At 35.1% G+C, this 27,053-nt stretch overlaps 1 long non-coding RNA gene across 1 annotated transcript; it reads left to right on the forward strand.

Moving 5' to 3' along the window:
• Positions 1–20,216: 20,216 nt before the first annotated feature.
• On the forward strand, positions 20,217–24,542 carry LOC114822756 (uncharacterized). The gene is made up of 3 exons (XR_003770935.2): positions 20,217–20,613; positions 22,833–23,099; positions 23,262–24,542. It is a non-coding gene; the product is annotated as an uncharacterized lncRNA (long non-coding RNA).
• Positions 24,543–27,053: the final 2,511 nt, after the last annotated feature.

The raw sequence follows: 27,053 nt of genomic DNA on the forward strand, positions 1-27,053 counted from the left end.
TTGCAGATATGCAGACTATTTATAGTACTAGTGCGCTGCTTTTCTACATGTTGTGTTAATTTGTCTTTCTTTTTATTTAATTTATTCACACAAGTCTGGGAGGTCAAATTATCTAGTTTGAATAATTTTTCGATCGAGAGAGAGAGAGAGAGAGAGAGAGAGGATAAGGTCAAAAAAAGAAGCGTAGCTGTTTGGCACATGGTAGGAGATGAAGAAGCAAAGTTGAGCTGGGATTCTCCCGGTCTGTTCTTTCTTGCTTCTCAAGTTGGATCTGATTGACCATTACAATTAAAAATAAAGAAATGTTTTGTTTTGTTTACATTTTCGTTTTTGTTTTCATAAAAAGTAGTTAAAATAATTGGACCCTGGTAGCTTATTAATTAGATATGGGTAAAATGGCATTCGTCAATCATGCAGCCATCTAGGGGTGGGTTCGGTACGGTTACCGTACCAAAACCCTTGTACCAATTACCGTACCAAACTTTCGGTTTGGTAAAATCTATTACCATTACCGTACCAAACTTTCGGTATACCGAAGTTCAGTATTGCCAAAAGTTTGGTTGGCATGGTATGGCAATGGTAATTGCCATTTTGTTTTGGGACAAAATATGTTTTTGTTTTTTTTAACCCAATTCAAGGGCAAAACTTTTTTTTTTTTTGTACCTTTATCTCATACATTATAGATTAAATTCATCTATTATTCATCATTCACAATTCACACACATAATAATTCAAATGAAGCATCAAGATTCATCATGAAAATTAAGCTTACAATCCAAATAGAAGTTACGAACCAAAACAAATAGAAGTTAACAATCCAAATAGAAATTAAAGTTTCAAACCAAATGAAAATTGGAAGTAAACTTCAAAAAGGAGAATTCATTGATTAGTAATTCAAGCTTGAGATGTCGAAGCTTTTGGAGGAGGCATTGAACTTGTAGAAGATTGAGTTTGTGTCAAGCTTACATTACAAACAAAGAAAACATATTAATTAGTAGCAAGAAGAATTAAAGTTGAAAACCATTTAATAACAAATTTACTAAAAAAATTAAAGCATATCTTTCTTGTTTTCTCTTCTTCTATTTCCTTGTAAAATTGAAGCATATCTTCCGTTGGTCCTTGTAGAAGTTTACTTCACCTGCCCTAAGCCAACCACTAGTACACACTAGTGCCTCCATTATTTTAGGAGTCAAGGATACCCTAAAAGGGTTCACAACCCTCCTCCCTAGACTAAATGCATTTTCACTAGCAACAGTAGAAGTGGGGGTTACAAAGATATTTTGGCTATTTGTGAAAGAATTAGGAACTCTTTTGTGTTTGATTTCCACAATTTTAAGAGATCAAAGTCACCAACAACAATGCTAATATAAGTAGGGTTTTATTTTCAAATTATTGGAATATTATAAATATGTGTTATATAATTATGTATTATATAAATTATAAATTATAAATTATATTGTATTTTCGGTATGGTACGGTAATACCGTGGTAATGGTATCCATTACCAATACCGTACCATGAAATTTCGGTACGGTACAATACCGTACCATTACCGATTGGTACAAAAAATTTGGCATAAAATCGGTATGGCACGGTTGGCAATTCGGTTGGCATGGCAATTTGGCAAAAAAATCCACCCCTACAGCCATCACAGAAATGATACATAACCGCACTACCAACATGCAGCCAATGAGTTAAAGGTCGACCAAAATTTAATTAGAAAAATAATGCTGTTATTTTAGTCCTATGCAAAAAGAAAACTTAGCTTTTGGTGCATGTTTTTAAGGAGGGACTAGGATTTTCTCCCCTCCTCTTTCCATCCCCTCCTCTCACATTCTTTATTTTGTCTTTCTCTTTCTATCAAAAGTTAGTATAAGATGTTGACATGGCTTAACTGTGACTGTTCAAATACGAGGGGAGGGAAGAGGAGGGAAAAATAGGGGAGAGAATACTACTCCTTTAAGGAGAGGGATTCCCATTTTATGATGATGATGCGCTCAGCCAACAGATCTCTTTTAATGAGATTGTGCGGCTAGATTTAACATTCCTTTTTTTTTTCTTTCAACAAGAGAAAGCATTGATGAAGAATATGCAGGCGCAGGTCTGAAACCTGTTTGCTCCCACAAAGGAGAAAACTCACGTCAGCTCCAAGTAAAGCATTGATCGGCGTTTCATTTTCTGGGTTTTTCTTCCTTCATTCTTGGTGCATATAACAGTCTTTGAATTTCCTTGTCCAAGTTAGATTCAAATTTGGAGAATAACCAGACTTTGAAAAGAAGAAAATCCCAAATTATCTCCAAAATTGGAATTAAAATGAAACGAATAGGAAAAGAGCTATGCAATTGAACTAAAGTGGAGGACACTCAAACTAAATTTGTAACGACTCGTTCCCAAATTTATGGTTTTTATAATTTTAATACGTGAATTTACGAAAATGCCCTTTGAGGCAAAACATTGACTTTTGTTGACCACCTTGTTGTGTCACATAAGACACTTTTTTTGGCATATTCTCATAGTACTCGTTACAAACGCGTGGGTGCAAGCGGAATCAAATTTGGAGTTATAACTAAGACGTTATAAATGAACAAAGTTGAGGGCATAATGGTCATTTGACCATCATTTAGAAGGCTCCAGATTGTTGGAGCAAAGATCTATGATGCCACATGTATGGCTGTGATGGAAAGGAAATGAGAGAAAAGGGAGGGTTGCGGACCAATCAGTAGGAGGAGGTGAGGAGTAAACCAATGAGAGAAGAGAGAAATGGGGGAAATGAGATAGGGAGAGTGGTAGACAACCCAGGTTTCCCCTCGATCCATTTCACCTTTTTCAATCCGTCCAGATGGAAACAAGGGTTTCCGATCTCTCATCCGGCCAAATTCAAGTGAATTATCTTGAATTATCACTTGGAAACAAATCCTTGACCCTCTCCCTTTTACACCCAAAAATCGATAAAGATTGGCCTTGATTTGTGATACCCGCACCGGTGGGTGCAATGGTATCTTGTCATCGATCCACCATTTCTGAAACAATTTCCTTAGATCACCACCACCTATAACATCCTCTTGAACGAAGGAACAAGTCTCAAGCTTTGGTTGGTGCGTCGGAACATCGGTGAAGACAGATCGACAACCACCCATCTCTAGGGTTCCAATGGATTGAGGGTGTTTTCATGCATTTCTCGGCCAAATTAGACTTTGGCCCAAGTATGAAAGTTGTTCTTTTCATTAAGATCTTCATTCTTGTAAAATTTGGGAATCTTTAGAATTGTTGAATTTTCTAACAAGTAGGGGCTGCCAGCCGCACGTATGCGGTGGCGCGTGGGGGGAGCTAGAGGTCCCTCCTTAGATTTTTCGCCGTGCTGAATCTAAATTCGTCTTTTGTTTTCCCAAATTCTATCGTTTAGGTATAGTTTTACTTAATGGTCTCTAATTGTGGTTAGGTGCATCAATGAAAAGGTACTCCATTCTCACTAGCTCGAACAGTTCCCAGACAATAAAATATCTGTGAGTGGATCCCTTCTAAATTTACATGTTTTTATAAAATATTACCCTAGCATGCATTTCATATTTCATGATTGAGCATGTTTTATAATATGTTTTTATGGAGAATTTATGATTTCTTTAAATTACTTTTACATAATATTTGGGATTTGTTGAATTTATGTTTTACTAAAGGTTATGAAATATTGGAATTTCGTATATGAATTTCTATGGATTTCATATGATTTATTTTGCTGGTTTACGATTATGAGATTCCATGGATTTACGGATATGACTTACTATGGATTTATGAGACGAGGTTTGAGCTTTTGAGCTCCAGTGATTTGATATGAGATTTTTAAGGTATGTTTTCGATGCTTATCTAGCGAGTTATCATACAACACATCCACACAACACGGGTATAGATGTCTATGGCCATATGACATAGTTGATGAGGAGTGAGATGAGATATTATGATATACCCCCAACTTCACTGCCGAAAGCAGTGTCGGACAACTTGATTAGCCACGGCTAGTGTTGGTGTGTGATGTATATATTTTCTTCTTTGGTGTAACCCAGAGTCGTACAACTTTACCTTCGGGTGATGGAGCCTACCATGTTTCTTCATTGGCGTAAGCCAGTGTTGTACAACTTCACCTTTGGTGATGGACGAGTACTGCCTTTGGCGACTATGATACCCCTAGAGAGTATAGTATTGATGAGATTTACAGATTTTCCTTCGGGCGATGATTGCACCGTTATTGAGCATGGTTTTACTCATACTTGTTTTACGAATGATTTCATGGCATGCTAGGGTTTTCCGAAAAACCTATTATATATTATTATATATGTTTTCAAAACAAGGGGTTAGTATGCTCATAAAGAAAATGGTTTTCTTATTATTAGTATTATTATTATAAACTTTGGTCCACTCACCTTTTCGGTTTTGCACCCCTTTAGGAGTTAGAGTTGAGGAACACGATCTCGGCGTCAGGACATTTCTTCTTAGGTGTTAGAGTTAAGGAACACGATCCCGGCGTCAAGACATTTCTTCTTAGGTATTTTCGAGCTTGCTTTGCGCAGGTCTTATTCCTTGGTTCGTACCTTCCTATAATCATTCTTTCATATTATTGTTAATTAGTTGTATGCTCTGAACACGATTATGTATCGGTTTATATCTTTCTACACTTGCCTACCCATATATTTAGGGATATCAGGGTTGGAGCATGTCAAAATCCATTTTCCATGAAACTGGAAAAAACCAAAAATCCCAATTCCTTGAACCATTTCTCCATAAAACTAGAAAGAAAAAGAAATCTCAAATCATTGAACCCATTTATCGATTTTCCCAAAAATATCTCTGAATTTGAAAGACAACATACGAGGATTTCCTATTCGTCTTGTTCGAGGTTGGGTTTTGAATAGATTTGCGCCTCCTTGTTCTTGATGCCATTCTTTCTCCCGCTGAAATAAAACAAAAGAAGAAGAAAAAAATAAGGCATGTTAAATTTACGCTGCAGGATCTCACTTAAAGAAATCCGACGATTAAGCACATCATCCCCATTTTTTCACTTAGTTTAAAAAATAGTGAGTTATTTTGGTTTAGTTTTAGAAATAGTGTGGGTTATTTTGATGTAGTTTCAAAAATAGTATGGGTTATTTTGGTTTAGTTTCATAAATACTGTGGGTTATTTTGTTGTAATTCCAAAAATAGCATGGGTTATTTTAGTTTAAATAGTGTGAGTTATTTTGTTATAGTTCTAGAAATATTATGGTTTATTTTGGTTTAGTTTCATAAATAGTGTGGCTTATTTTGCTATAGTTCCAGAAATAGTATAGGTTATTTTGGTTTAGTTTCATAAATAGTGTGAGTTATTTTGCTCTAGTTCCAGAAATAGTGTAAGTTATATTGGTTCAATTTTAGAAATAATTTGATATAGTTTTAGAAATAGTGTTTATTTTGTTCCATTCCATAAATAGTGTGAGTTATTTTGCAGTAGTTTCAGAAATAGTTATTTTAGTTTAGTTTTGAGACGTTCCAGAATAATGCAAAATTACGTTCACCAAATCACAAACAAGAATATTTAATCACACTTTTGGACTTATGTTCAACAAATACTATATAAATATTCAATTTTTGTTTTAATTTTATATTGGAGCAAAGACATGAGAACCCCACTTGAAAGAGTGACTTCTCTTTTGCTCTCTCTCAACATGTGTGTCAAAATATAAGTAAAATGCTTAATTAAATGCTACAATTTATTCAGTTTGACAAGCTTCTAAATTCTACTACTAATTCTATATTTTAAAATGAGAAATGCTAACACCGCATCACCATTAAAATCACCATGAACAACAAAATTAAACCTTGGATCCCAAAACTTGAAATTAAGCTGGCATGAATCACACCCAGATGTAATTTTAAAAAGTTAGAATTTTAAAATTTACATCACCCACCATGAAATCACTCTCCTAGAATAATCCCAGTTTTATTGATACTCAAAATAATCTGGGTGGCAAAAGATGGAAGGAGTGATTTCATTGATATTCAAAATAATCCCAGTTTAATTTTATGGGTGTGATTCAACGCCACACCACACCACCGCCTCATCACATCACCATTAAAATCACTGCCGTACCCAAAACTTGGATCCCACCATCTTCTCATGCTTTGTCTTTGTCGTCTTCTTGCATCTTGGATTTGCCATAATCTCTCAAACCGAAGGCGCTCTGGTTTTCTTGACAGGACTAAACTAACAGAAAACGAAACTAATAGAACCTAAAAAAATCGAGAAATGGGCTATTTTAATTGGACTTAGTTTAATATTGGGTTTTGTACTAACCGTTAAATAAAAGTATTACAAGGATTTTGATTAAAACTCAAAGTTTCCAAGCCATTTTCATTAGTTTTCCTTATTATTAATATAGTTCTAACTTAACCATCTATTACCAGGTGTTGGGTTTTATCACAAAAGGCCTTGGTGATATTATAGGTGGAAACTCCTATATATTAATTGTCTAGGTCGGTCGATATTTATTCTCTGGGGCTAATGCTAATCTTTTTGAAGGCATAGTCATTTGGTTGCCCTAAGTTAATTGCAGCTAGTGCATCTTTTCAAAAGCTCAAATTCAAGAAGCATGTTCGAGCCCAGTAACTTGGGCCCAGGATGTGTTGAGAGAATAACGTAGGCACACGACGTCCCGATATTGTCCTCGACTAAACCACGTATTGCTACGGTTGAATTTTATCACAAAATGCCTTGGTGATATTAGGGGTGGAAAAAACTCATATATTAATTGTATATTATTTTTGTCATATGATCGTTGTGAGATCTTATTCTCCAGCAAAGAGCACCTGTAAAGGTTATTATTATAACAAAAAAAAATATATATTCTTATATGCATAATATTTACTGGATCGATCCCATTTTGCACCTTCAGGGTAACATAACAATTTGATTCCTCTCTCTTGAATTATCAAATTACATAAGGTACCAATAAAATAGGTTTGTCATTTGATAATGATCAGGTCATAACTCATAATCCATTTATTAGCTTTTAGGTCAAAAGATGATCAACCACACATTGTGTTCGACTGTTCGAGTCATGTTTTAATTAGGCGGGCTTGTAGTTCGTGCATAAGCAGATTAAGCTAATTTGTCGAAGCAGTTTCATGCTCTCACTTACATTCAAATTATATATTCCAAATTATGTACTATAACATCCATATTGAGGTTTTTTGTATTTCATAAAAACTCATTGAGAATTTTGAAATTATATTAACACCTCTTGAAGTTTAAAATTGATTTCGAAAAACTCCGTCCGTTAAAGTTTCATCCGAAAATTCATCATTTTATAGAAAGTTATTGAAATAATAATTTTATTCTTAGAGGTAATTACACGAACACCTTTTCAAATAATCCCATCAAATTTATTATTTTTTCACATAACCGTCTTGAGGTTTTAAGCGTTACAATATATACAGATTATGACCTTATAAATTTGAAGGAGCCAAATCTCTAAGTTGCCATGAGCACTATGTTCACCATGAATGAGAAAAAAAAATCAAAAATTCGAGGATGTGAGATATGTCAAAAGGGTTGCAATTTCAATTGAGAGCATATTTAGATATTTCATTGTTACGCACTTTAATTTTGAGTATTATTTCTTATCTCTTGTTGTTTCTATTGTTCAATATATCATGGGCTCATCAAAGTTCCAACACATCCAATATCGCATGCATCAGATGAAAAGTAAAGGGATTAAAAATAGACTGGTCCAGTTAATTAGCCAGGCCATCAACTTAGTTTTCCCAGTACACACATCAAAGGGTGCAATTCCAATCTCTCCAAAATAACACGCATGTTTCTTTGGATTGAGGGGCGCTTGCTGATCGAGGTGAAGAAGGCTTAACAGAATTGCAGATACGCATCGAGGGCAGCCAAAATAGGAGATTACAGAGAGTTTCAAGAAAAGAAGCTTAGCAGTCAAACAAAAAGGTAAGGGGGAGCCGAGGAATCAAAGTAGGATTTGATTTTCTCTAATTTACTTTGACCCTCTCACTACTACAATATTAACTTTAGGTGGCGGATGATGGTGGCGGTTATTAGAAAATCCTGTCGGATAAATTATATCCGACACATCATTTAATTAGTGGCGGATATTAGAAAAATATTGTCGGTTATATCCGACATAAATTCTTGGCGGATATTTACTGGCCGATATCAAGAAAATATTGTCAGTTATATCCGACAATATTTTTTAATCTTTTTTTTTATATTTTTTTTACAAATTCTGGCAGTTTTTAAGTTAATGGTGGCAGTTATAACCGACAGAAATTGACTATTTTATTATTTTTCTTTCTGGCGGTTATTATTTTAGTATTCTGGCGGTTATAAACGACATAAATGAAAATTTTATTATTTTTAAATGTTATATTGATTAAAAATAAATAAATAAACACATATTTTAAATATTTTTTTTTCACTCATGACCCAAAGTCTAATGAACCCAATTCACACGAGCCATAAATGTTTTGAGAGAATAATAACAACAGACTACAATCTAAAGCTCTATCATTTTTGTAATAAAGATTATGCTCCTTTACAAGCAAGCAACAAGATACAAAGAAATTCAAACAATTTTTTCCAATGCATCACAATGCACATTGTCTGGCACATAAACACACATGAACATCTGGTGTACTCTATCATGTCTGATTTTATTATTTTAAAATGTTATATTGATTAAAAATAAATAAACACATGTTTTAAATATTATATTTTTTGCAATTTTTTACACATGCTTTCTCGGAGTATATACGAACATATTTGACGGTTGGATCGTTGAAACTAGTTTCGTAGAATGCATATCCTATCAAAATGATAGATTTTAGGGGTGGGTTCGGTTTAATTCGGTTCGGTTTTTTGCCAAAACCGAAACCAAACCGAAATTTCGGTTCGGTTCGGTTCGGTTCATTTTTTTTTCGGTTTTTTTCGGTTCAGTTTCGGTTCGGTTTCGGTTTTTTGTTTTTTTTTTCTTTCAAAAAATGAAAAACATTGAAATTTTAAATTTTAACATATCCAACACAATCATAACATAAGCATTCTAACTATAATCAAAGACAATGAAAATAAACATTTAAAGTTGAACTAAAATCATCAATCAAGTCTTCCAAAGTCCAAACTAACAACCTCACAACACAAAAATCGTACAAATGACTTAGAAAAGTTAAATTGTATGATGTTGTTCAAAGATCAAGGTTGTTTGCTTGTAACTGCATGTTGACAACTTGATTAGTAAAAGAAATGCGTGGGTGGATTTATTTAGTGTGTGTTGGATTCTTTTCCATCACAAATTCCCTAAGTAATCTACCCGAAATAAATGTTTATGGATTCTGTTACATGTTATATGAGAGTAGATTTGGAAAAGAAAGCTGAGACAGAAGTAGACAGTGCTATGGAGATGGATGTAGGTACTTCAGGATGAGGTTTGGCTCCGGAACCTTATATGGGGGATAAATAATAGGTTAGGGTTTAGAGTTTTTATAGGACTTTTTTTAATATTTTGAGCTTAAAGTTTGGCAACACATTGGGTTTAGCACATTTTAACTTACAAATTGGGTTTAGAAAATAATATCCAAAACAAATAATTAAATAAAAAAATTAATTTAATTAATTCGGTTCGGTTCGGTTTGGTTCGGTTTCTAGATCACTAAAACCGAACCGAACCAAAAGAATTCGGTTCGGTTCGGTTTTTTCAATTCGGTTCGGTTTTTTCGATTTCGGTTCGGTTTGGTTTTCGGTTTTTTTCGGTTTTTCGGTTTTTTTAACCCACCCCTAATAGATTTAACAAACACTTAAGAGTTAATGTTATACTTCCATTAAGTATAAAATAATATTTATCCACTAGTGTAAATATTTTAAATTGAAGATCGAATTCATTCATTGCATTCTTATAGGATCGAGGAGTGTAGCTGCAAAATATCATCAATATCGAAGCTAAAATAACCGTTAAATTGTGATTTTTCGTTTATAACCATCGAAAACTTTTAATCTGTTACATAATCTCTGAATGTTTGCTTTTTGCGATTTTTTACGTATGCGATCTTGGAGTGTGTACAAATAAGTTTGACGGTTGGATCGTTGAAAAACGTTTCGTAGAATGTGTATCACATCAAAATGGTAGATTAAACAAACATTTAATGTTATACTTCCCCATCAAGTATAAAATAAGCACTAGTGTAAATATTTTAAATTGAAGATTGTATTTGTTCAATGAATTCTTATAGGGTTGAGGAGTATAGTTGTAAAAAAATCATCAAAATCGAAGCTAAAATAACTGTTAAATTGTGATTTTTTGTTTATAACCGTCGAAAACTTTTGTTTTGTTACATAATCTCTAAACGTTTGTTTTTTTGTGATTTTTTTACGTATGTGATCTCGGAGTGTGTACAAACAAGTTTGACGGTTGGATCATTGAAAAAAGTTTTGTAGAATGTGTATTACGTCAAAACGGTAGATTAAATAAACACTTAAGAGTTAATGTTATACTTCCATTAAGTATAAAATAAGATTTTGTGGTATCCACTAGTGTAAATATTTTAAATTGAAGATCAAATTCATTCATTGCATTCTTATAAGGTCGAGGAGTGTAGCTTTAAAAAATCATTAAAATTGGAGCTAAAATAACCGTTAAATTGTGATTTTTGGTTTATAATCGTTGAAAACTTTTGTTCCGTTACGTAATTTGTGAATGTTTTTTCTTACGATTTTTTACGTATGCATTCTCAGAATGTGTACAAATAAGTTTGACAGTTCAATCGTTGAAAAATGCTTCGTAGAATGCGTATCGCATCAAAACGGTAAATTAAACAAACACTTAGAGTTAATGTTATACTTCCATTAAGTATAAAATAAGATTTTGCGATATCTACCAGTGTAGATATTTTAAATTGAAGATCAAATTCATTCAATGCATTTTTATAGGGTTGAGGAGTGTAGCTGTAAAAATCATCAAAATCGGAGCTAAAGTAACCGTTAAATTGTGATTTTTCGTTTATAACCGTTGAAAACTTTTGTTTTGTTACCTAATCTCTTAATGTTTGTTTTTTGTAATTTTTTATGTATGCGATCTCGGTGTGTGTACAAACAAGTTTGACGGTTGGATCGTTGAAAAATGCTTCGTAGACTGCGTATCGCATCAAAACAGTAGATTAAACAAACACTTAGAGTTAATGTTATACTTCCAATAAGTATAAAATAAGAATTTGTAGTATCCACTAGTGTAAATATTTTAAATTGAATATCAAATTTATTCATTACATTCTTATAGGGTAGAGGAGTGTAACTATAAAAAATCATTAAAATCGAAGCTAACATAACCGTTAAATTGTGAATTTTCATTTATAATCGTCGAAAACTTTTGTTTCATTACGTAATCTTTGAATGTTTGTTTTTTACGATTTTTTACGTATGTGATCTTGTAGTATCTACAAACAAGTTTGACGGTTAGATCATGGAAACTAGTTTCGTAGAATGCATATCTCCGTTAAATTTGCCTAAATTTTGAAGTGGGAAAAGTAATTTGTGCTAAATTTTTATTTATGTTTTTCAAGTATTGATCAGACAATATTTGTTTGTGTGATGATATTTTCATTGTACAATTCTCTTTTTGTTTCTTTATCGCATATTTTACATGGATTATTATCTATTAAACCAAAAGTGTAAAAATTATCTATTAAACCAAAAAATTATTTATTTAATTTTTAAAAACATATTCTATTTAAATACATATTATTTATTTATTTATTAAACCAAACAATTATTATTTTATTTTTTTTAAATCGTAACAAAATTTAGGGGGGATTTAAAATTTTGGGGGAAAAATTAAAATTTTCAGAGGGAATTTTGCCGCCATTTTTTTCTGTCGATTATAACCGACAGGATGAAAATTTTCTATTGGTTTTTATTTTAAAAAAATGTTTCTGTTGGTTTTAACCGACAGTAATTAAAATAACCTAAATTTATAAAAACCCCTCAATCTTCCTTGCATCGATGCTTCTCCCTTCCCCCTATTCCTCTGTCCTCATTTCTTTCTCCTTCTTTTCTCTTCTTTTCTATTTTGTTCGAACTCTTGCAACCAATTCCAACCAACAATTCCACACACATTGGAAACAGACTCTCTCTCTCTCTCTTTCTCTCTTTCGTTGGTGTCTGTCTCACACTCACAGCACAATAGTACTTGATTCTAGCTACCAAGTTTAGCTAGCTAACAGAAAGTTATTAGTCGTCTCTCATACTCACTCCCTCTCTCTGTCTCTGGGGATTATATGCATGAGATGTATACCCTATTCTATATATTTTCAAGTTGTTGCATATTATCTCGTTAAAGCCCTGGGCGCTCGCTCTTTGTTGTTGGCTAGTACGTACTTGAATGGCTTCTCATCAGAAATTATTAAACATCGAATTTGCTATTTTGGCTGCGCAGCTATGCAGTTGCTCTCTCCAATCCATCGATCAGTCCACTCGATTGCTTGGAATAATTTGAAGGTAGTTAAATTACTTTGCTTCTTTTCTGATCTACTGTATATATTAGTGCTAGTTGCTGTTGCTACCTTGGAAGTCAACAATATTCCTTCAGCTCAATTGTTTACTTGCGGTACGTACCTTCCTTTTGATCATTATAATTCTGAGTTACCATTCATTGGAATAGTTTTGGCCGTGTATGTATAAAGTAGCTAAAATTTGGGGAACTGTGGGTACGAATTTAAACTTGCTAAAATTTGTATGTATAGAGTAGATAAATGGTTAATGATTTCAATAAAGAACTGTTCATTGGACTTTGGTTTCAATGGAGGGTGATTGATTTTCATGGTTGATATGATCTTTGCTTTTACTTCGTTGTAGAACTTTAATCCACACCTGACTTTGAACTAGGGTTGGATGAAGTGATGGAGGGAGGCAGATAATGGTGACATACGGTGGGGAAGGGCGGAGGGGTCGGATGACGGGTCGTGGACTAAGAAAACGGTGCCCATTATTGCTCCCTTGCCTAAGACTTTAAGGGCCTTGAGGTTTTTGAGGTCGAGCTCCAGTGAGGTTGGATGGTGAATGCGGGGATATGGAAAATACATAAAGTGATTTATTTTTTCTATTATTAATATCATTCTTGTCAGTTTTATCCGACAGGAAATGCTTTTATTGATTCATTATTAATTTATTCCTATCGGTTTTAGCCAACAGGAAATGCTTTTATTTATTCATTATTAATTCATTTCTATTGGATGGTTGAAGTATTTTATGTCGGTTTTAGCCGACAGAAATACGCTTATTTATTTATTATTAATATATTTTATGTCGATTATATCCGACACAATTTATGTCGATTTTAAAGTATTTTTTGTCGAAAAATTCATTTCCTAACGCAGGCAATTATGTCGCTTATTATATCCACCACTACATCCATTTTTTGTCGGATTTTGCTTAAAATCCAACAGTAATATATGTTTTTTGTCAGTTTTCAAAACGCCACTAATAACTGGTTTCGTAGTAGTGTCTTCTTGTTTTTCTCATTAATTTTCAATGTTATGCATTCAAATATTAATGAATACTTATCCTTTTATTGGAGTTGGTATGAAATCAGGTTTGTATTCCTAACTAAGATAGGAATCCAAGTTGTAATATGTGTAGGAGGCTTGGACGCAAGCTTCAAGTTGGCTTTTGGATCCTGACTTAGTTTAGGATTAGGTTTGTGGCAAGGCTATTTAGTATATATAGGTAAGCCTTAGCATTAGGGTGTGTGAATTTTGAGAGACTTGTAAGGCAGGAGAACTATTGTGATAGTTTGTGAGTTCTTTTGTAATTCTTTATTGATTGATAAAGCAAGCTTCTGTTGTTCATATATGTGTGATTGTTCTTGGTTTAATCATCTTGGTTGTGTTCTAACAAGTGGTACCAAGAGCAAGGTTTGGTGATTAAGCCAAAACAATGACAAAGCCTGAAGACTCCATCAATAGTGAAGATGATGGGGGCACTAAGGTAACCAAAACCTCGGTGCAAAGTGCTAAGTTTGAAATCGAGAAGTTCATCGGGACCAATAACTTCATTATGTGGCAATGCGAAGTTAAGGATGTGCTGTACAACAAGGACTACTTGTTGTGCTTGGAGATATGCCTATGTCCATAAAGAAGGAGGAATGGTAGTGGCTAAATGTGCATGCATGTTCCATGATTTGGATGTGTCTTAGCAAGGCACAAAAGTATGGTGTGATGAATATTTCATCGGCCAAGGAATTATGGGATACATTGGAGTCACAAGTATTTGAAAAAGAGCGTAGAAAACAAGCTTTACCTTAAGCGTGTTGGGTTTTTTCCAGCCCATGATAAGTTGTCCTACGTTTACAAGGAATTATAGTCTTAAAGGATTAAATTGTTTTCCCAATTGGAGTTGTTTTCCCAATTGGAGTTAGTTTCTCAATTGGAGAAGGATTCATAACTAGATTCCAATTAGTATTAGTAATCCTTATTGAAGAAGACCTTTATTATGTATATATAAAGGGACTATTGTACTAGTTTCGAATTGAAAGGGAGCAAAAAAATAAGTTGTATACCACTCAAGGGATTAGAGTGAGAGAATATTGTAAGGGCAAAGTGTGTGCGAGAGAAAAGAAAAGAGATAGTGTATTTCTTGTTCTTGTTCTTTCAAGTTTTTCGTCAAGTCCTAGTTCTAGAGATTTGGCAAGATTATTGGTTGTACTCATTATTGATATAGTGAAAGATTGTTGTTGTTGTCCCGTGGACGTAGGCACATATTGCTGAACCACGTAAATTCTTGGTGTTATTTATCTTGGTTATCTATTTTTCGATTTCCCAAGATTGTTCTTGTTTTTACCATTCTTAAACGCGATATTCTCAACAAAGTGTAAGCTTTATGATTTCCATTATAAGGAAGGAACAAAGATGATTGATCATCTCGAAGAGTTTAACAAGATGATTGCTGAATTACTGAACTTAGAAGAGACGATCAAAGATGAAGACAAAGCTTTGATCTTGATGAATTCTTTGCCTGAATCTTATGAATCATTCTTTACGACATGGATTTATGTTAGAGAAACTATTAAATTTGATGAAATCTCAAGTGTGGTGATGAATCATGAAGTTTGAAATCTTGATAGACAAGAGAGGAACAATTCTGAAGCTTTAATGGTGAGAGGAAGATCAAAGGAAAAAACGTCTGCGAATAGGAAGAAAAACAAGTCTCACACAAGAGGTAACTCAAGCAACAGAAAATTCTTGGATAAGGATGAGTGCACCTTTTTCCATGAAAAATGACATTGGAAGAAGAATTGTCCTAAAGTTAAGGCTAAAAACAAGGAAAAGAAACAAGAGGATTCAGAGGCGAACATTGTTGAAATCGATGGTGAGGATTTTGTATGTGCTCTAACAGCAGCGGAAATCATAGATTACATGCATAAATGGGTGCTTGACATTGGATGCACTCATCATATGACTTCCCAACGTCATTGGTTCTTATCTTTCAAAAGTCTCACTGGAACTGTGTATATGGTTTACGATAATCCATGTTCAACGCAAGGAATTGGCAACGTTATGATAGAGCATCATGATGGTGTAATTCGAGAGCTACAAGGAGTAAGGTATATCCCAAACCTCAAGAAGAATTTAATTTCTTTAGGCACCCTTGAATCTCAAAGTTACAAATTTTATTCTGAGAATAATATTCTAAGGTAGCTAGAGGGGCATTAGTGATGATGAAGGCTCTTAGAAAAGGTTTGCTTTATTTGTTGGAGGGCAAAACCTTGGAAAAACAGGTGGCTATGGTGGCAGATGGTGATCAAGCTAATTCATCTTCTCTATGGTGTATAAGGTTGAGGCATGTGGGAAACAAAGCGCTCCAAGGGTTGATTAAAAAGGGGTTCGAAAGGGAGCCAAAAAATGGAAAAATTGATTTTTCTGAACACTACGTTCTTGGCAAACAAACAAAGGTAAAATTTGGCACTACAATACATCAAACTAAGGTGATATTGGATTATGTACACTTGGATGTCTGGGGACCTACAAAGAATGAATCTCTAGGTGGGAAGAGATGGTTTATGTCATTCATTGATGATTACTCATGAAGATCACAGATTTATATGATGAAGCACAAACATGAGGTGTTGAATATTTTCATGGAATGGAAATATGGTTGAAAAGAAGACTGGCAAGAAGTTGAAAGTCTTAAGAAGTGATAATGGCAGGGAATATTGTTAAACCCCACCCCCAAACTTGTTGTAATTTCATAATTTCTCTAGAGATTTATTGATTTTACATTTTAGTCCCCCATCTATTACCCTATCCGAATCCCCTTATTAGATTTTGCCTCAACTTTTCCATCTCTCTCTACCTGCCACGTGGCAAGCACTCACACTTTCTCTTTATTTTCCCCTTCCCTGGTTAACCATCTCTCACTTTTTCTCGCACACTCGCTCTCATCTCTCTCTCAGACCCTTTCATTCTCCCTCCTTTCTTGATTGATACACCTACCCAACGAGACATCCCGACGTCGACAACACCACCATCACCACCACCACCATCGTGGACCTCCTATTTTTCTCTCTTTGTCTTTGTGAAGCTCCGGGACACCTAAAGGACACCCAACCTAGGTTCGGTGAATTCTGAGACTTTGAACCTAGATTCTAGCCACCATACGACTAATCAAAGGTACCTAATCACTCCCTCTCGTCTCTAGCTTTATTTTGGTACTTAGTTTGTAGCCTAGGGGTGAGTGTTGACGACGACCAGAGCTTGAAAGGCCCCAGCCTTCTTTCCTAGAGAGAAATAGACCAAGCCCTTGAGTTAAGGTCATTCGGGCCACGATCAACATTAGGTCTTTGGCCCACTAAAACCCAAACCTAAACCCTTTGGATTGAGGCCCTTGGGCCATTCAACTAGGTCTTTCGGCCCTTTAATCTAAAACCCAAAACCCTTGGACCCCAAGCTTTCGGGCCGTGAGAACTCGGGACCAAACTGGTCCAACCCAGCAGCCAAACCACGCGTGGCTAAAGCGTGGAACACATGCGCCACCGTCCACTGCAGCGCTAAAGAATTTTTTGATAACTGTTTCGGTAACCCACGACAGCACGTGGGGGTACTCAACGTCCCCCTATATGTTTTTCGACATCCTGAATTTGTTAATGACTTCGTTTCCTGAAATTCAATCGTTTGAGTATAATTTTGTTAATTGTACCCCTTTATGTGCTTAGGTGCAATTATTAGCGGTGATTCCATCATTCCTATTTCGTACGGCTTTTTGATGACATAGTATCTGTGAGTGGACCCCTTCTAAAATGCATGTTTTAATAGTAGAAATGCATACATGGAAAGCATGATTTAATGGTTACGTTGTATGAGTAAATTAGATTTACACTTTTGTTATATCATGCTTTACTGCGAATATTTTGGAATACCATATTTTACCGAACTTATGTTCTTTGTAGTATTTGTGATGGATGACTATATATTATTTATGAACATATTTTTACACACTTCTTTATAGTATATATGATGGATGACTATATGGTATGAAGATGTTTTTGAGATATATGTACCTATGTTTGGAAAGAGTATATTCAATGTTTTGTGCTCATCTAGTGGTCACTGGTCTGGGAGAAATAATCTTTGGCTTCAGGCCGGGAGAAATAATCTCTAGCTTTGGGCCGAGAGACATAGTTGTTTGCTACGGGCCGAGAGATATAATTATTGAACACCACGGGTGACTAGGATACCACTAGTTAGCACACTATATACGAGATATGTTTTATGAAGGTTTTATGGTATGCTAGGGTTTTTGGAAACCTATTACATATTATGTTATGAGTTTTCTTTAAACTTTGGGGGTTAGTATGTTGATAAATGTTTCAATATTATATATATATATATATATATATATATATATATATATATATATATATATATATATATCAACTTGGCCCACTCATGTTTGTTTTGTGCCCCTTTAGGACATAGGAACGAGGCGTACAATTTGAGCTACGAGGCTTTCCCCTACCAGTGATATCATATCATCCTCTCCGCTTAACATCTATTGTAATAGCACCTCTCTATCTTACTTTCCGCTTGTACTCTGGATTAGTTGTATGCTCTGAACATGTCAAGCATTATCATTATATTCATTGTTGGCAGTTGAATATTATTATGGTATTTTGTAAGAATTATATTTGAATATTACATTGTGTAGTTACGCGAGAAATTTATATGCATGTTTCACATGTTCTCAGCATATGCATTCATTAAATGGCTTTCGTCACCATCGGGTGTCGGCCAACACGTGGCCATCCCGATGTCCCTCGGACATTGGAATTGGGGCGTGTCAAATAACTTTTGATTCCTTCTTCGAGATATGAAAAGGGAAGGTATTACTCGTCACTTTAGTGTTAGAGAAACCCCACAACAAAATGGTATTGCAAAACGATTGAATTGAACATTGTTGGAAAAGGTGAGATGTATGCTTTCACAAGCAAAATTGCATAAAAGATTTTGGGCAGAGGCATTGAATTATGCATGCCATATTTTGAATAATCTACCTTCTGTAGCTCTAAGTGGTAAGACTCCAATGGAATTATAGTTAGGAAATAGCTCAAGATTATGAAAGACTAAGGGTTTTTTGCTGCAATGCTTACTACCACGTGAAAGAAAACAAACTGGATCCAAGAGCAAAGAAAGCTATCTTTTTGGGGTTCAATAATGGTGTCAAGGGATTTAGGTTGTGGAACATAGAACTCAAGAAAGTAGTAGTGAACAGAGACATAACGTTCAATGAATCCCATATGAAACTTCAAGAGGATAGGAATGTTGTCCATAAGGACAAATAATTCTGAAAAATCAAGCACCGAGAATGACGTCCACAATGAAGAACAAGAATTTGTTGACCAAGAAGAAAGACAAGATGAAGAAGCTGTGAATGATGATGTTCAGACATAAGAAGAGTGCATTGCCAAGAAGAAGGGAAAAAGAGAGATTGTGCTTCCTGTCAGATTCAAAGATTGCGTTGTATGTATGGCATACACGTTACCAGTAGTCGAAGTTGATATTCCTACAAGTTTTACTGAAGCAAAGCAATGACATAGAGCTATGGACGAGATGTTGTCACTCAAGAAGAATAAAACCTAGGAATTGATGGAGTTGCTTGAGGGAAGAAAGGCAATTGGATGCAAGTGGGTATATGCAAAGAAGGATGGAATAAATGATGCAAGTTTGGTGAGGTTCATAGCTAGACTAGTGGCTAAAGGATATGCTCAGAAAGAAGGAATATATTATAAAGAAATCTTTTCTTTAGGAGTGAAACACTCATTTATTCGAATTCTGCTTGAGCTACTGACACAATTTGATTTCGAGTTAGTTCAGTTGGATGTAAAAACTGCATTCCTACTTGGAAATTTGTTTGAAAAGATTTACATAAGGCAACCTAAAGGGTATGAAGAAAAAGCAAAAGAGGGTTTAGTCTGCAAGCTCAACAAGTCACTATATGGTTTAAAACAATCACCCAGGCAATGGTATTTAAAGTTTGATAAGTTTATGAAGAATCAAGACTACACTAGAAGCCATCACGATCATTGCGTGTACCATAGGAAATTAAGTGGAGGTACATATGTCTACTTATTGATTTATGTAGATGATATGCTTATTGCCTCTAGTGACATCATCGAAATTACAAAGTTTAAAGCTCAAATGCAGAAAGACACTACAACACAACATCATATTTACCACAACATTCCTATCATGTGTTATAAGAGCCCATGGTAGAAAGGAATCAATTATCACAGTCAAAGTCGGCCTGTGGTAGATATGATTAATTAACTACAATCATATTCGTGCCTGTTGTTAAAATTGAGTAAGTTACAATAGGTATGTACTGCTCGTGATTGAAAACAAAAATCACCACATGTAGTGCTTGTGGTGATTAACTAAAACCACCTCACCGCCTTTTTAAATTTCACCATGTATCTGGCCTGTGGTTGATGTTTTTGATTTATTTTTGTTGGCGCCTTGATAATATTTGGGGATATTAGAATTATTTACTTACCCCGTGCGTACCTCAGCTAAGTGGTTTTAATTTTTTCCCAATTGAGAGATGAAGTCGTGAAAATTCTTCGTTTCTCCATCTCCTGTCTCTTTTACTTAAAAGCCCAGACCTTAATTAGAGCCTAGCCGCCTCCAATCTCTCCTCGTTTATCTCCATCTCTAGACCAATGGCAGCCTTCCTCCCGTGCTCAGGTTTTGTTTATCTTGTCTACCAATTTCAGATTAGACACCATCACCTCGACTTTTTCTCTCCCATTCATTATCTCTCTCTTCCTTCCCGTATCCTCTCTCTTCCTAATCTCTTTCAAGCAACAGCGGCGTCGTCTATAGGTCACCAACGACCCTTAAATTATACCTCCAGGATGCTCTTCCCATCCTCTTTCCAACCCCTAAGTTAGTTTCTACAAATTTGTACCCGAATTTCCTCAATTTCATATCCAATAAATGGTGACCGTCGGTTTTCTAGCCAAGCCTGCCGGAATTGGACCTTGACCCAAGAGGTAAAAATGATCCTCTCATCGCGGGCTGTCATCCAGTGTAAGTGCTTTTCCAAAAGAGTAAACTGTCGATTTACCCTCTGAACTTTCACTTTACTTTCGATTTCCCTATTGAAATTTTCTATGGGAAAAAAGGACTCAAACTAATTTTTTTAGCCGATTTGCCCTCTACCATTCGTTTTTCATATATTCCATCCATATTTCTGTTAAGTGAGATCATGTGTACAACATGTGAGGGTAGTTAAGCCATTTCACTCTTAAAAATGATTAAAAAATTGAAAATAAATAAAAAAACAAAACCTTCCTCTATTTTTTCCCGCTAATTCTTATCCTCAATTTTATTTTTCCATCTCATTCCTATGCATGAGAAATGACATATGGTGTTATTTTCTTCATAAGTAGCCAAGTTAGTTTTTTTCTTGAAGCATGTACTACCATTTTTATTTTCTCTAACACATTAATAATTTGACAAATGCTCATGGTATTATTGTCTCCAAAGCAGTGCATTAATATAAGAAACATGTTCATAATACTCATAAAAAAATGCTCAAGATAATTACATACTTTTCACAATGTCATAATAATCCCAATACAATTCCACAAAATGATCCTTAAGATGTTGGAAAACATAACACCCTCAACCTTATTTAGCCATCAGAAATGAAAAAAGGTTTAGATACAAGATTCCAACCAAACGAGGAAGGCCATGGAAAGTGTAGTTGATCTCCACGTGTCATGTGTGTTTTGAGCAGAATGTTTGTGTTCATGTTTTGATAACTAAAACCTTATTTTGCTTGTGTTTGGTTAAGTGGAATGCCCATATTTTGTAATCGAGATTCTATGGGTTATATACCTTATGGATGGTAAAATCTCTTATGTTTTCCAACTTCTTAAGGATCATTTTGTGGAATTGTATTGGGATTATTATGACATTATGAAAAATATGTAAATATCTTGAGCATTTTTTATTAGTATTATGAACACGTTTATTATATTAATGCACTGCTTTGGAGACAATAACACCATGTGCATTTGTTAAATTATTAATTTGTTAGAGAAAATAAAAATGGTAGTACATGCTTCAAGAAAAAGACTAACTTAGCTACTTATGAAGACAATAACATCATATGTCATTTCTTATGCATAGGAATGAGAGGGAAAAATCAAATTGAGGATAGGAATTAGCAGGAAAAACATAGAGGGAAAGTTTTTTTTTTTTATATTTATTTTCAATTTTTTAATAATTTTTAAGAGTGAAATGACTTAACTACTCTCACATGTTGTGCACATGGTCTCACTTAACAGAAATATGGATGGAATATATGAAAAACTAACGGTAGGGGGCATATCGGCTAAAAAAATTAGGTTGAGTCCTTAATTTTCCAATAGAAAAGCTCAAAGGGGTAATCGAAAGCTAAGTGAAAGTTCATGGGGTAAATTGACAGTTTTGGGAGTAAGGATAGAACAAACGCCTTTTTACTTTTCTGTTTGGCTCTAGACCTATTGGGAATTCTATTTTATACATTTGTAATTCATTGGTTGTGTGTATCTGTGTGATTTATTTTATTAAATGTGTGGTTTTTTTCTGTTTGGAGTATGAGCATTTTTTCTGTTTGACTTGTTTTTATTGGAATTTTGATTGCATGTTATAGTAGTTAATGGGAAGTTTTCAGGCCCTCTTATCAATGCTACTACAAACAACAATATTGTTGTTAATGTACATAATGAATTATGCTTTAGTTTATTTGCTATTTTACACATGTCTTAGGGAGATCGTGAAAGAAAATAGGCAAGGTTTTGAAGAAATCGTTTTACGCATGACTTATTTGTTGATTTGCCTACTGCCTAGGCCACCCCCTTGATCATGAATTTCAAAAAGTAATTCGTTGATTAGTAGATTTGCAAATGAAAAATCAATTGAACAAGACAGAAATACAGCACTTGATCACTAGTTCATGACTTTTCCCCTTATTTAATAGAGAAAGAGAACTGCTTTACAATAATGTAAGAATTAAAACTGTGTACGAAGCATATATGCTTTACAATAATTTGGTTTGTCATTTACCTTCAAAATCAAAGCCGACTGATAATTACAAAAGATGCTTTACAGAATCACTTTTGTTTTATATAGCCGAAATATTACTTTACCATCTAAATTTTCATTGGTTACATGCACTTGTTCTTCTATTCCTGTTAATAGTGCTGGAGTTATTATCCAAATTTCGATAAAAAATCGATGCTGTCTTGTATCTTTGGCAGGAGAAAATCTTATGTGCCACAACATATGCATACCTATGTCTCTGCATCCCAGTGACCGGAGAAAATCTTATTTGAGATATTTTCAACCATTATCCCAAGATATTAAAAAGGTCGTACCCAGTGCACAAGGCTCCCGCTTTACGTAGGGTCTGGGAGATGTGAATGTCGGCTAGCCTTTACTAAAAATCTTGGGAATGTTCTAACAAAAATCCAATCCTAGGGCCGGCCACCCTCTCTATAAGTACCTTATTTCTCCACCAAAATTAGGTACGTTTTTCTCACACAGAAAACACCAAACACTCACTCCTTTCAAAGTGACTAACTTGGGCATTGGAAATCTATTGGCCAAACCTCCCCCCCAACCCCCAACTTATTGTGGGTGCGCATGAGGCTTTTGATCTTTTATCAAAGTTGTTGATTGTTTTGTAGGTGCACTTTCGTCAAAGTGAAGGACGACAAAAATTTGCATCGACAACATCCATTTAGATTATGTGTTTGCATCGCAGTGCATATTATTTATAGTGCCAGTAGTGAGCTACTATTCAACATATATGTGGTTTAAGTTGAATGGTAGTCCATTTTCTTGTATTTGAATTTAGACAGATCAAGTAAATTCAGGGAGATGTGAAAGACAGTAGGCATTTTTTGAAAAGTAGAAGACAGCAAGACAGCTACTTGATCACGAGTTCACGACTTTTCTCCTAGAAAAGAGAAATGTGTACAATTAGACGTGTAAACAGGTTAGGTTTACGGGTCACCCGAACTTAACCCGTTAAGCTAATGAGTCACTCGTTTCAACCCGTTAACCCTTTTTATTTATTTATTTATTTATTGTTTTTTTTTTTTACATTTCATCCAACTGTGACATCCACATCGTGTAAGGAAGAAATCTTAGCATCCTAGTGCTTGTGCTAGCCACCTCCTTCTTTCATTTGGTTTGTGTGCATATGCAAGTCATGGAGTGATTTGATGAACACTTGGAGCTTTATTACTATGCACAAGATTAGGAATGTCACGAAACATGTTTATGTCTATCTACTTTGCCTTAAGAAACAACTACAACCACGACCCATGGTTACAACGAGCGTTGTTGATCAATAAACCAGGGGGTTGCTGTTGGATAGTGGCCAAATTAGTGGCCAACTTGGCATTCACTTTCGGCTAGTAAATTAAACAAAGAAAAGTTTGGTGGACATCATCATGAGTAAAGACACAATGATTATGTTTTTTGAAAAGAAAAAGGAAGGTCATGATGATGTTTGTAAAGGAATGATAATTCCTTTACTTTGGATTTTTTATTGGTTGCTTTTGTATGGATAGAGGTTGCAGCCGAATGTGGGAAGGAAGGGGGGAGCGGCAGATGAGAGAAACTAGGGAGAGCATTCGGCTCTCCCATTTGAATATGAGCTGCTCCTTCCCACCATTTGTAATAATCCCATTTTGTTAGTAATCACTCAATCAAAGATGTTGGTGCTACTTGTGTAGCTTTTGGGAGAGAAGGATTTTGATATGTGTTTCTTCTTCTCCATTTGTTTCTTAGTTTGAGCGAGAGCTATTGATTGTATGTGGGATTTGGGTTTGAGAGTTAAAACTCTATTTGTAATGTCCTTTTGATATTAGTGGAATTTCCTCGCCGTCTCGGAACTAGACGTAGGCTTACGCCGAACCAGTATAAATCCTTGTGTTTTGGATTATTTGTCTTGTCATATTTTGCCGTTGTAACTTATTGGTTTCATATTTGACGCTTCCACACAACAAGTGGTATTAGAGCTCTGGGTTTCGACTTGGAGGCTTTGTACTAGTATGTCTATGAAATCTTCGAATGACGGTGAAATATGTTTTTTTGAAAAAAATCGACAGGAGGAATGACTTTGGCATTTGGTCAATTGGAGATGCAGAGTTTGGCTGCAAAATGCGTGGCGTTGAAGAAGGATAGTAAGGGACTATGCTGCAGTCACTGAGCTCGCAGATTGGAGAATGGTTTCGGAAACAGCGTGTCTGCTGCAATGTTGTTGTCGATGTTGTTGAAGTGTTGGTGTTCGACGGCTGCAGTTGTAGTGTACTGCTTTTGGTGGGTTTTCCGTTGGTCATCGTTGCACCGGAGGTGTTTGTGGGCTGTTGTCGACGAGTTGAGTGGGAAGGAGAAAAAGTAGAAGCAGTTGAAAATTGAAAAGATAATGTTGGTTCTTTTTCTTTCGGCATTTGTTTTGGCAGAAGGACATCATGATGACAAATGATGTCGTTGGCTCGAAGAAAAGGGAGAAAGGCTAAGGCTAAGTTTTCTTTTCTTTGGCATTTTTTCAATGGCAGAAATTGTTTGGTTGTTTTTTCACTCATATTGGTTGCCTTTGAAGCAAGTTGCTGGAGACATTGGAGGAGTTTGTGAGGGCCAATTTGTTGAGTTCTGCAAAGGTTTGGATAGTGAGACATCACACTATTTTGGATACACCACTTGCACTGCAAAACATTTGTGTGGAACCCTCTTGTAGAAGGCAAGTTATATGCTTTCTAACTTTGTTTGGTCTATGGACATTTGGTTGGATTTGTTTGCCATTGTTATTTAGTTTGTTGGTCTCCATCATCTGCAATTAGTTTTCTTGAAGACTCCAGTTGAGGTATGGTTTTGGATCTCCTACTGATTATTTGAATTTGAAATATTTGGTTATCCTATTGGTGCTCATGTGATGATGGAAAACTTGAGTGAAGGGCATAATATTGATATTCATAGGATCTGAATTTGGGTGAAAGGTTTTTTATGTGGTATGTTAAACCTTGTTGCCAAATTTTGAAATCAGTTTTGACTTGGAGAATGTGCCATGCTATGTGAATGAGTCTATTGGTGCAGTTTAAGACCATGGTGTTTGTGAGTAGGTGGAGTTCGTTGTGTGTCCAACTTTGGTATGGTGTGCTTGATCTTTTGTTGGTGATATTGAAGAATTTCAGTTCTTCGTTTAAATCACCTTTGTTTTGATCAAGGCACTTATGGTTTGCAAATTTGGAGAAGACGGTAGAGAAATGTTTACTTTCGTTGGCTTTGGTACAGTTTGAGTTGAGGTGGAAATTGTTATGAGTACCGGAAAGTTTGGGGAATTTGATTTAGTTCTCGTTGTCTTTAGTTTGTACTTTGGGTGCTTATGGTGATTGTTGATTCGATTCTCTATGATGTTTTCGAAATTTGGCCAAGGTGGAGATTGTTGGATAGTGGCCAAATTAGTGGCCAACTTGGCATTCACTTTCGGCTAGTAAATTAAACAAAGAAAATTTTGGTGGACATCATCATGAGTAAAGACACAATGATTATGTTTGTTGAAAAGAAAAAGGAAGGTCATGATGATGTTTGTCATTCCTTTACTTTGGATTTTTTATTGGTTGCTTTTGTATGGATAAAGGTTGCAGCCGAATGTGGGAGGGAAGGGGGGAGCGGCAGATGAGAGAAACCAGGGAGAGCATTCGGCTCTCCCATTTGAATATGAGCTGCTCGTTCCCACCATTTGTAATAATCCCATTTTGTTAGTAATCACTCAATCAAAGATGTTGGTGCTACTTGTGTAGCTTTTGGGAAAGAAGGATTTTGATATGTGTTTCTTCTTCTCCATTTGTTTCTTAGTTTGAGTGAGAGCTATTGATTGTATGTGGGATTTGGGTTTGAGAGTTAAAATTCTATTTGTAATCTCCTTTTGATATTAGTGGAATTTCCTCGCTGTCTCGGAACTGGATGTAGGCTTATGCCGAACCAATATAAATCCTTGTGTTTTGGATTATTTGTCTTGTCATATTTTGCCGTTGTAACTTATTGGTTTCATATTTGACGCTTCCGCGCAACAGTTGCCGCATATACACTTTCTTACTCAAAGAACCATGTAGGTACACATTTTGAACATCAAGTTGATTAATAGGCCAATTAAAATGCATATCAATTGATTGAATTAACCTGACACTAGCATGATTGTGTTTTTATATAGTAGAATTTGACTTTCTATCAATTACATGTGTCTCTGAATCTTAACATAGATCGGGAAATTGTTTAAGTAAAACACAGTAATTCTCTTTCTCAAGTCTCAATCAATGTCTCACTACAGAGTCTACGATGGCTCTCTTTCTTCTTGCATTGCATCCTCTGCTGCTTTTTTGCCTTCAACATTCACCTTTATGGTTTAAAGTACTTAGTTAGAGAGCAAGGAGAGACGTAATAAAATGATGCAAGGGACTAAATTGGAACTA

The sequence above is a fragment of the Malus domestica genome, chromosome 17 (assembly GCF_042453785.1).
Source record: "Malus domestica chromosome 17, GDT2T_hap1".
NCBI classification, from domain to species: Eukaryota; Viridiplantae; Streptophyta; class Magnoliopsida; order Rosales; family Rosaceae; genus Malus; species Malus domestica.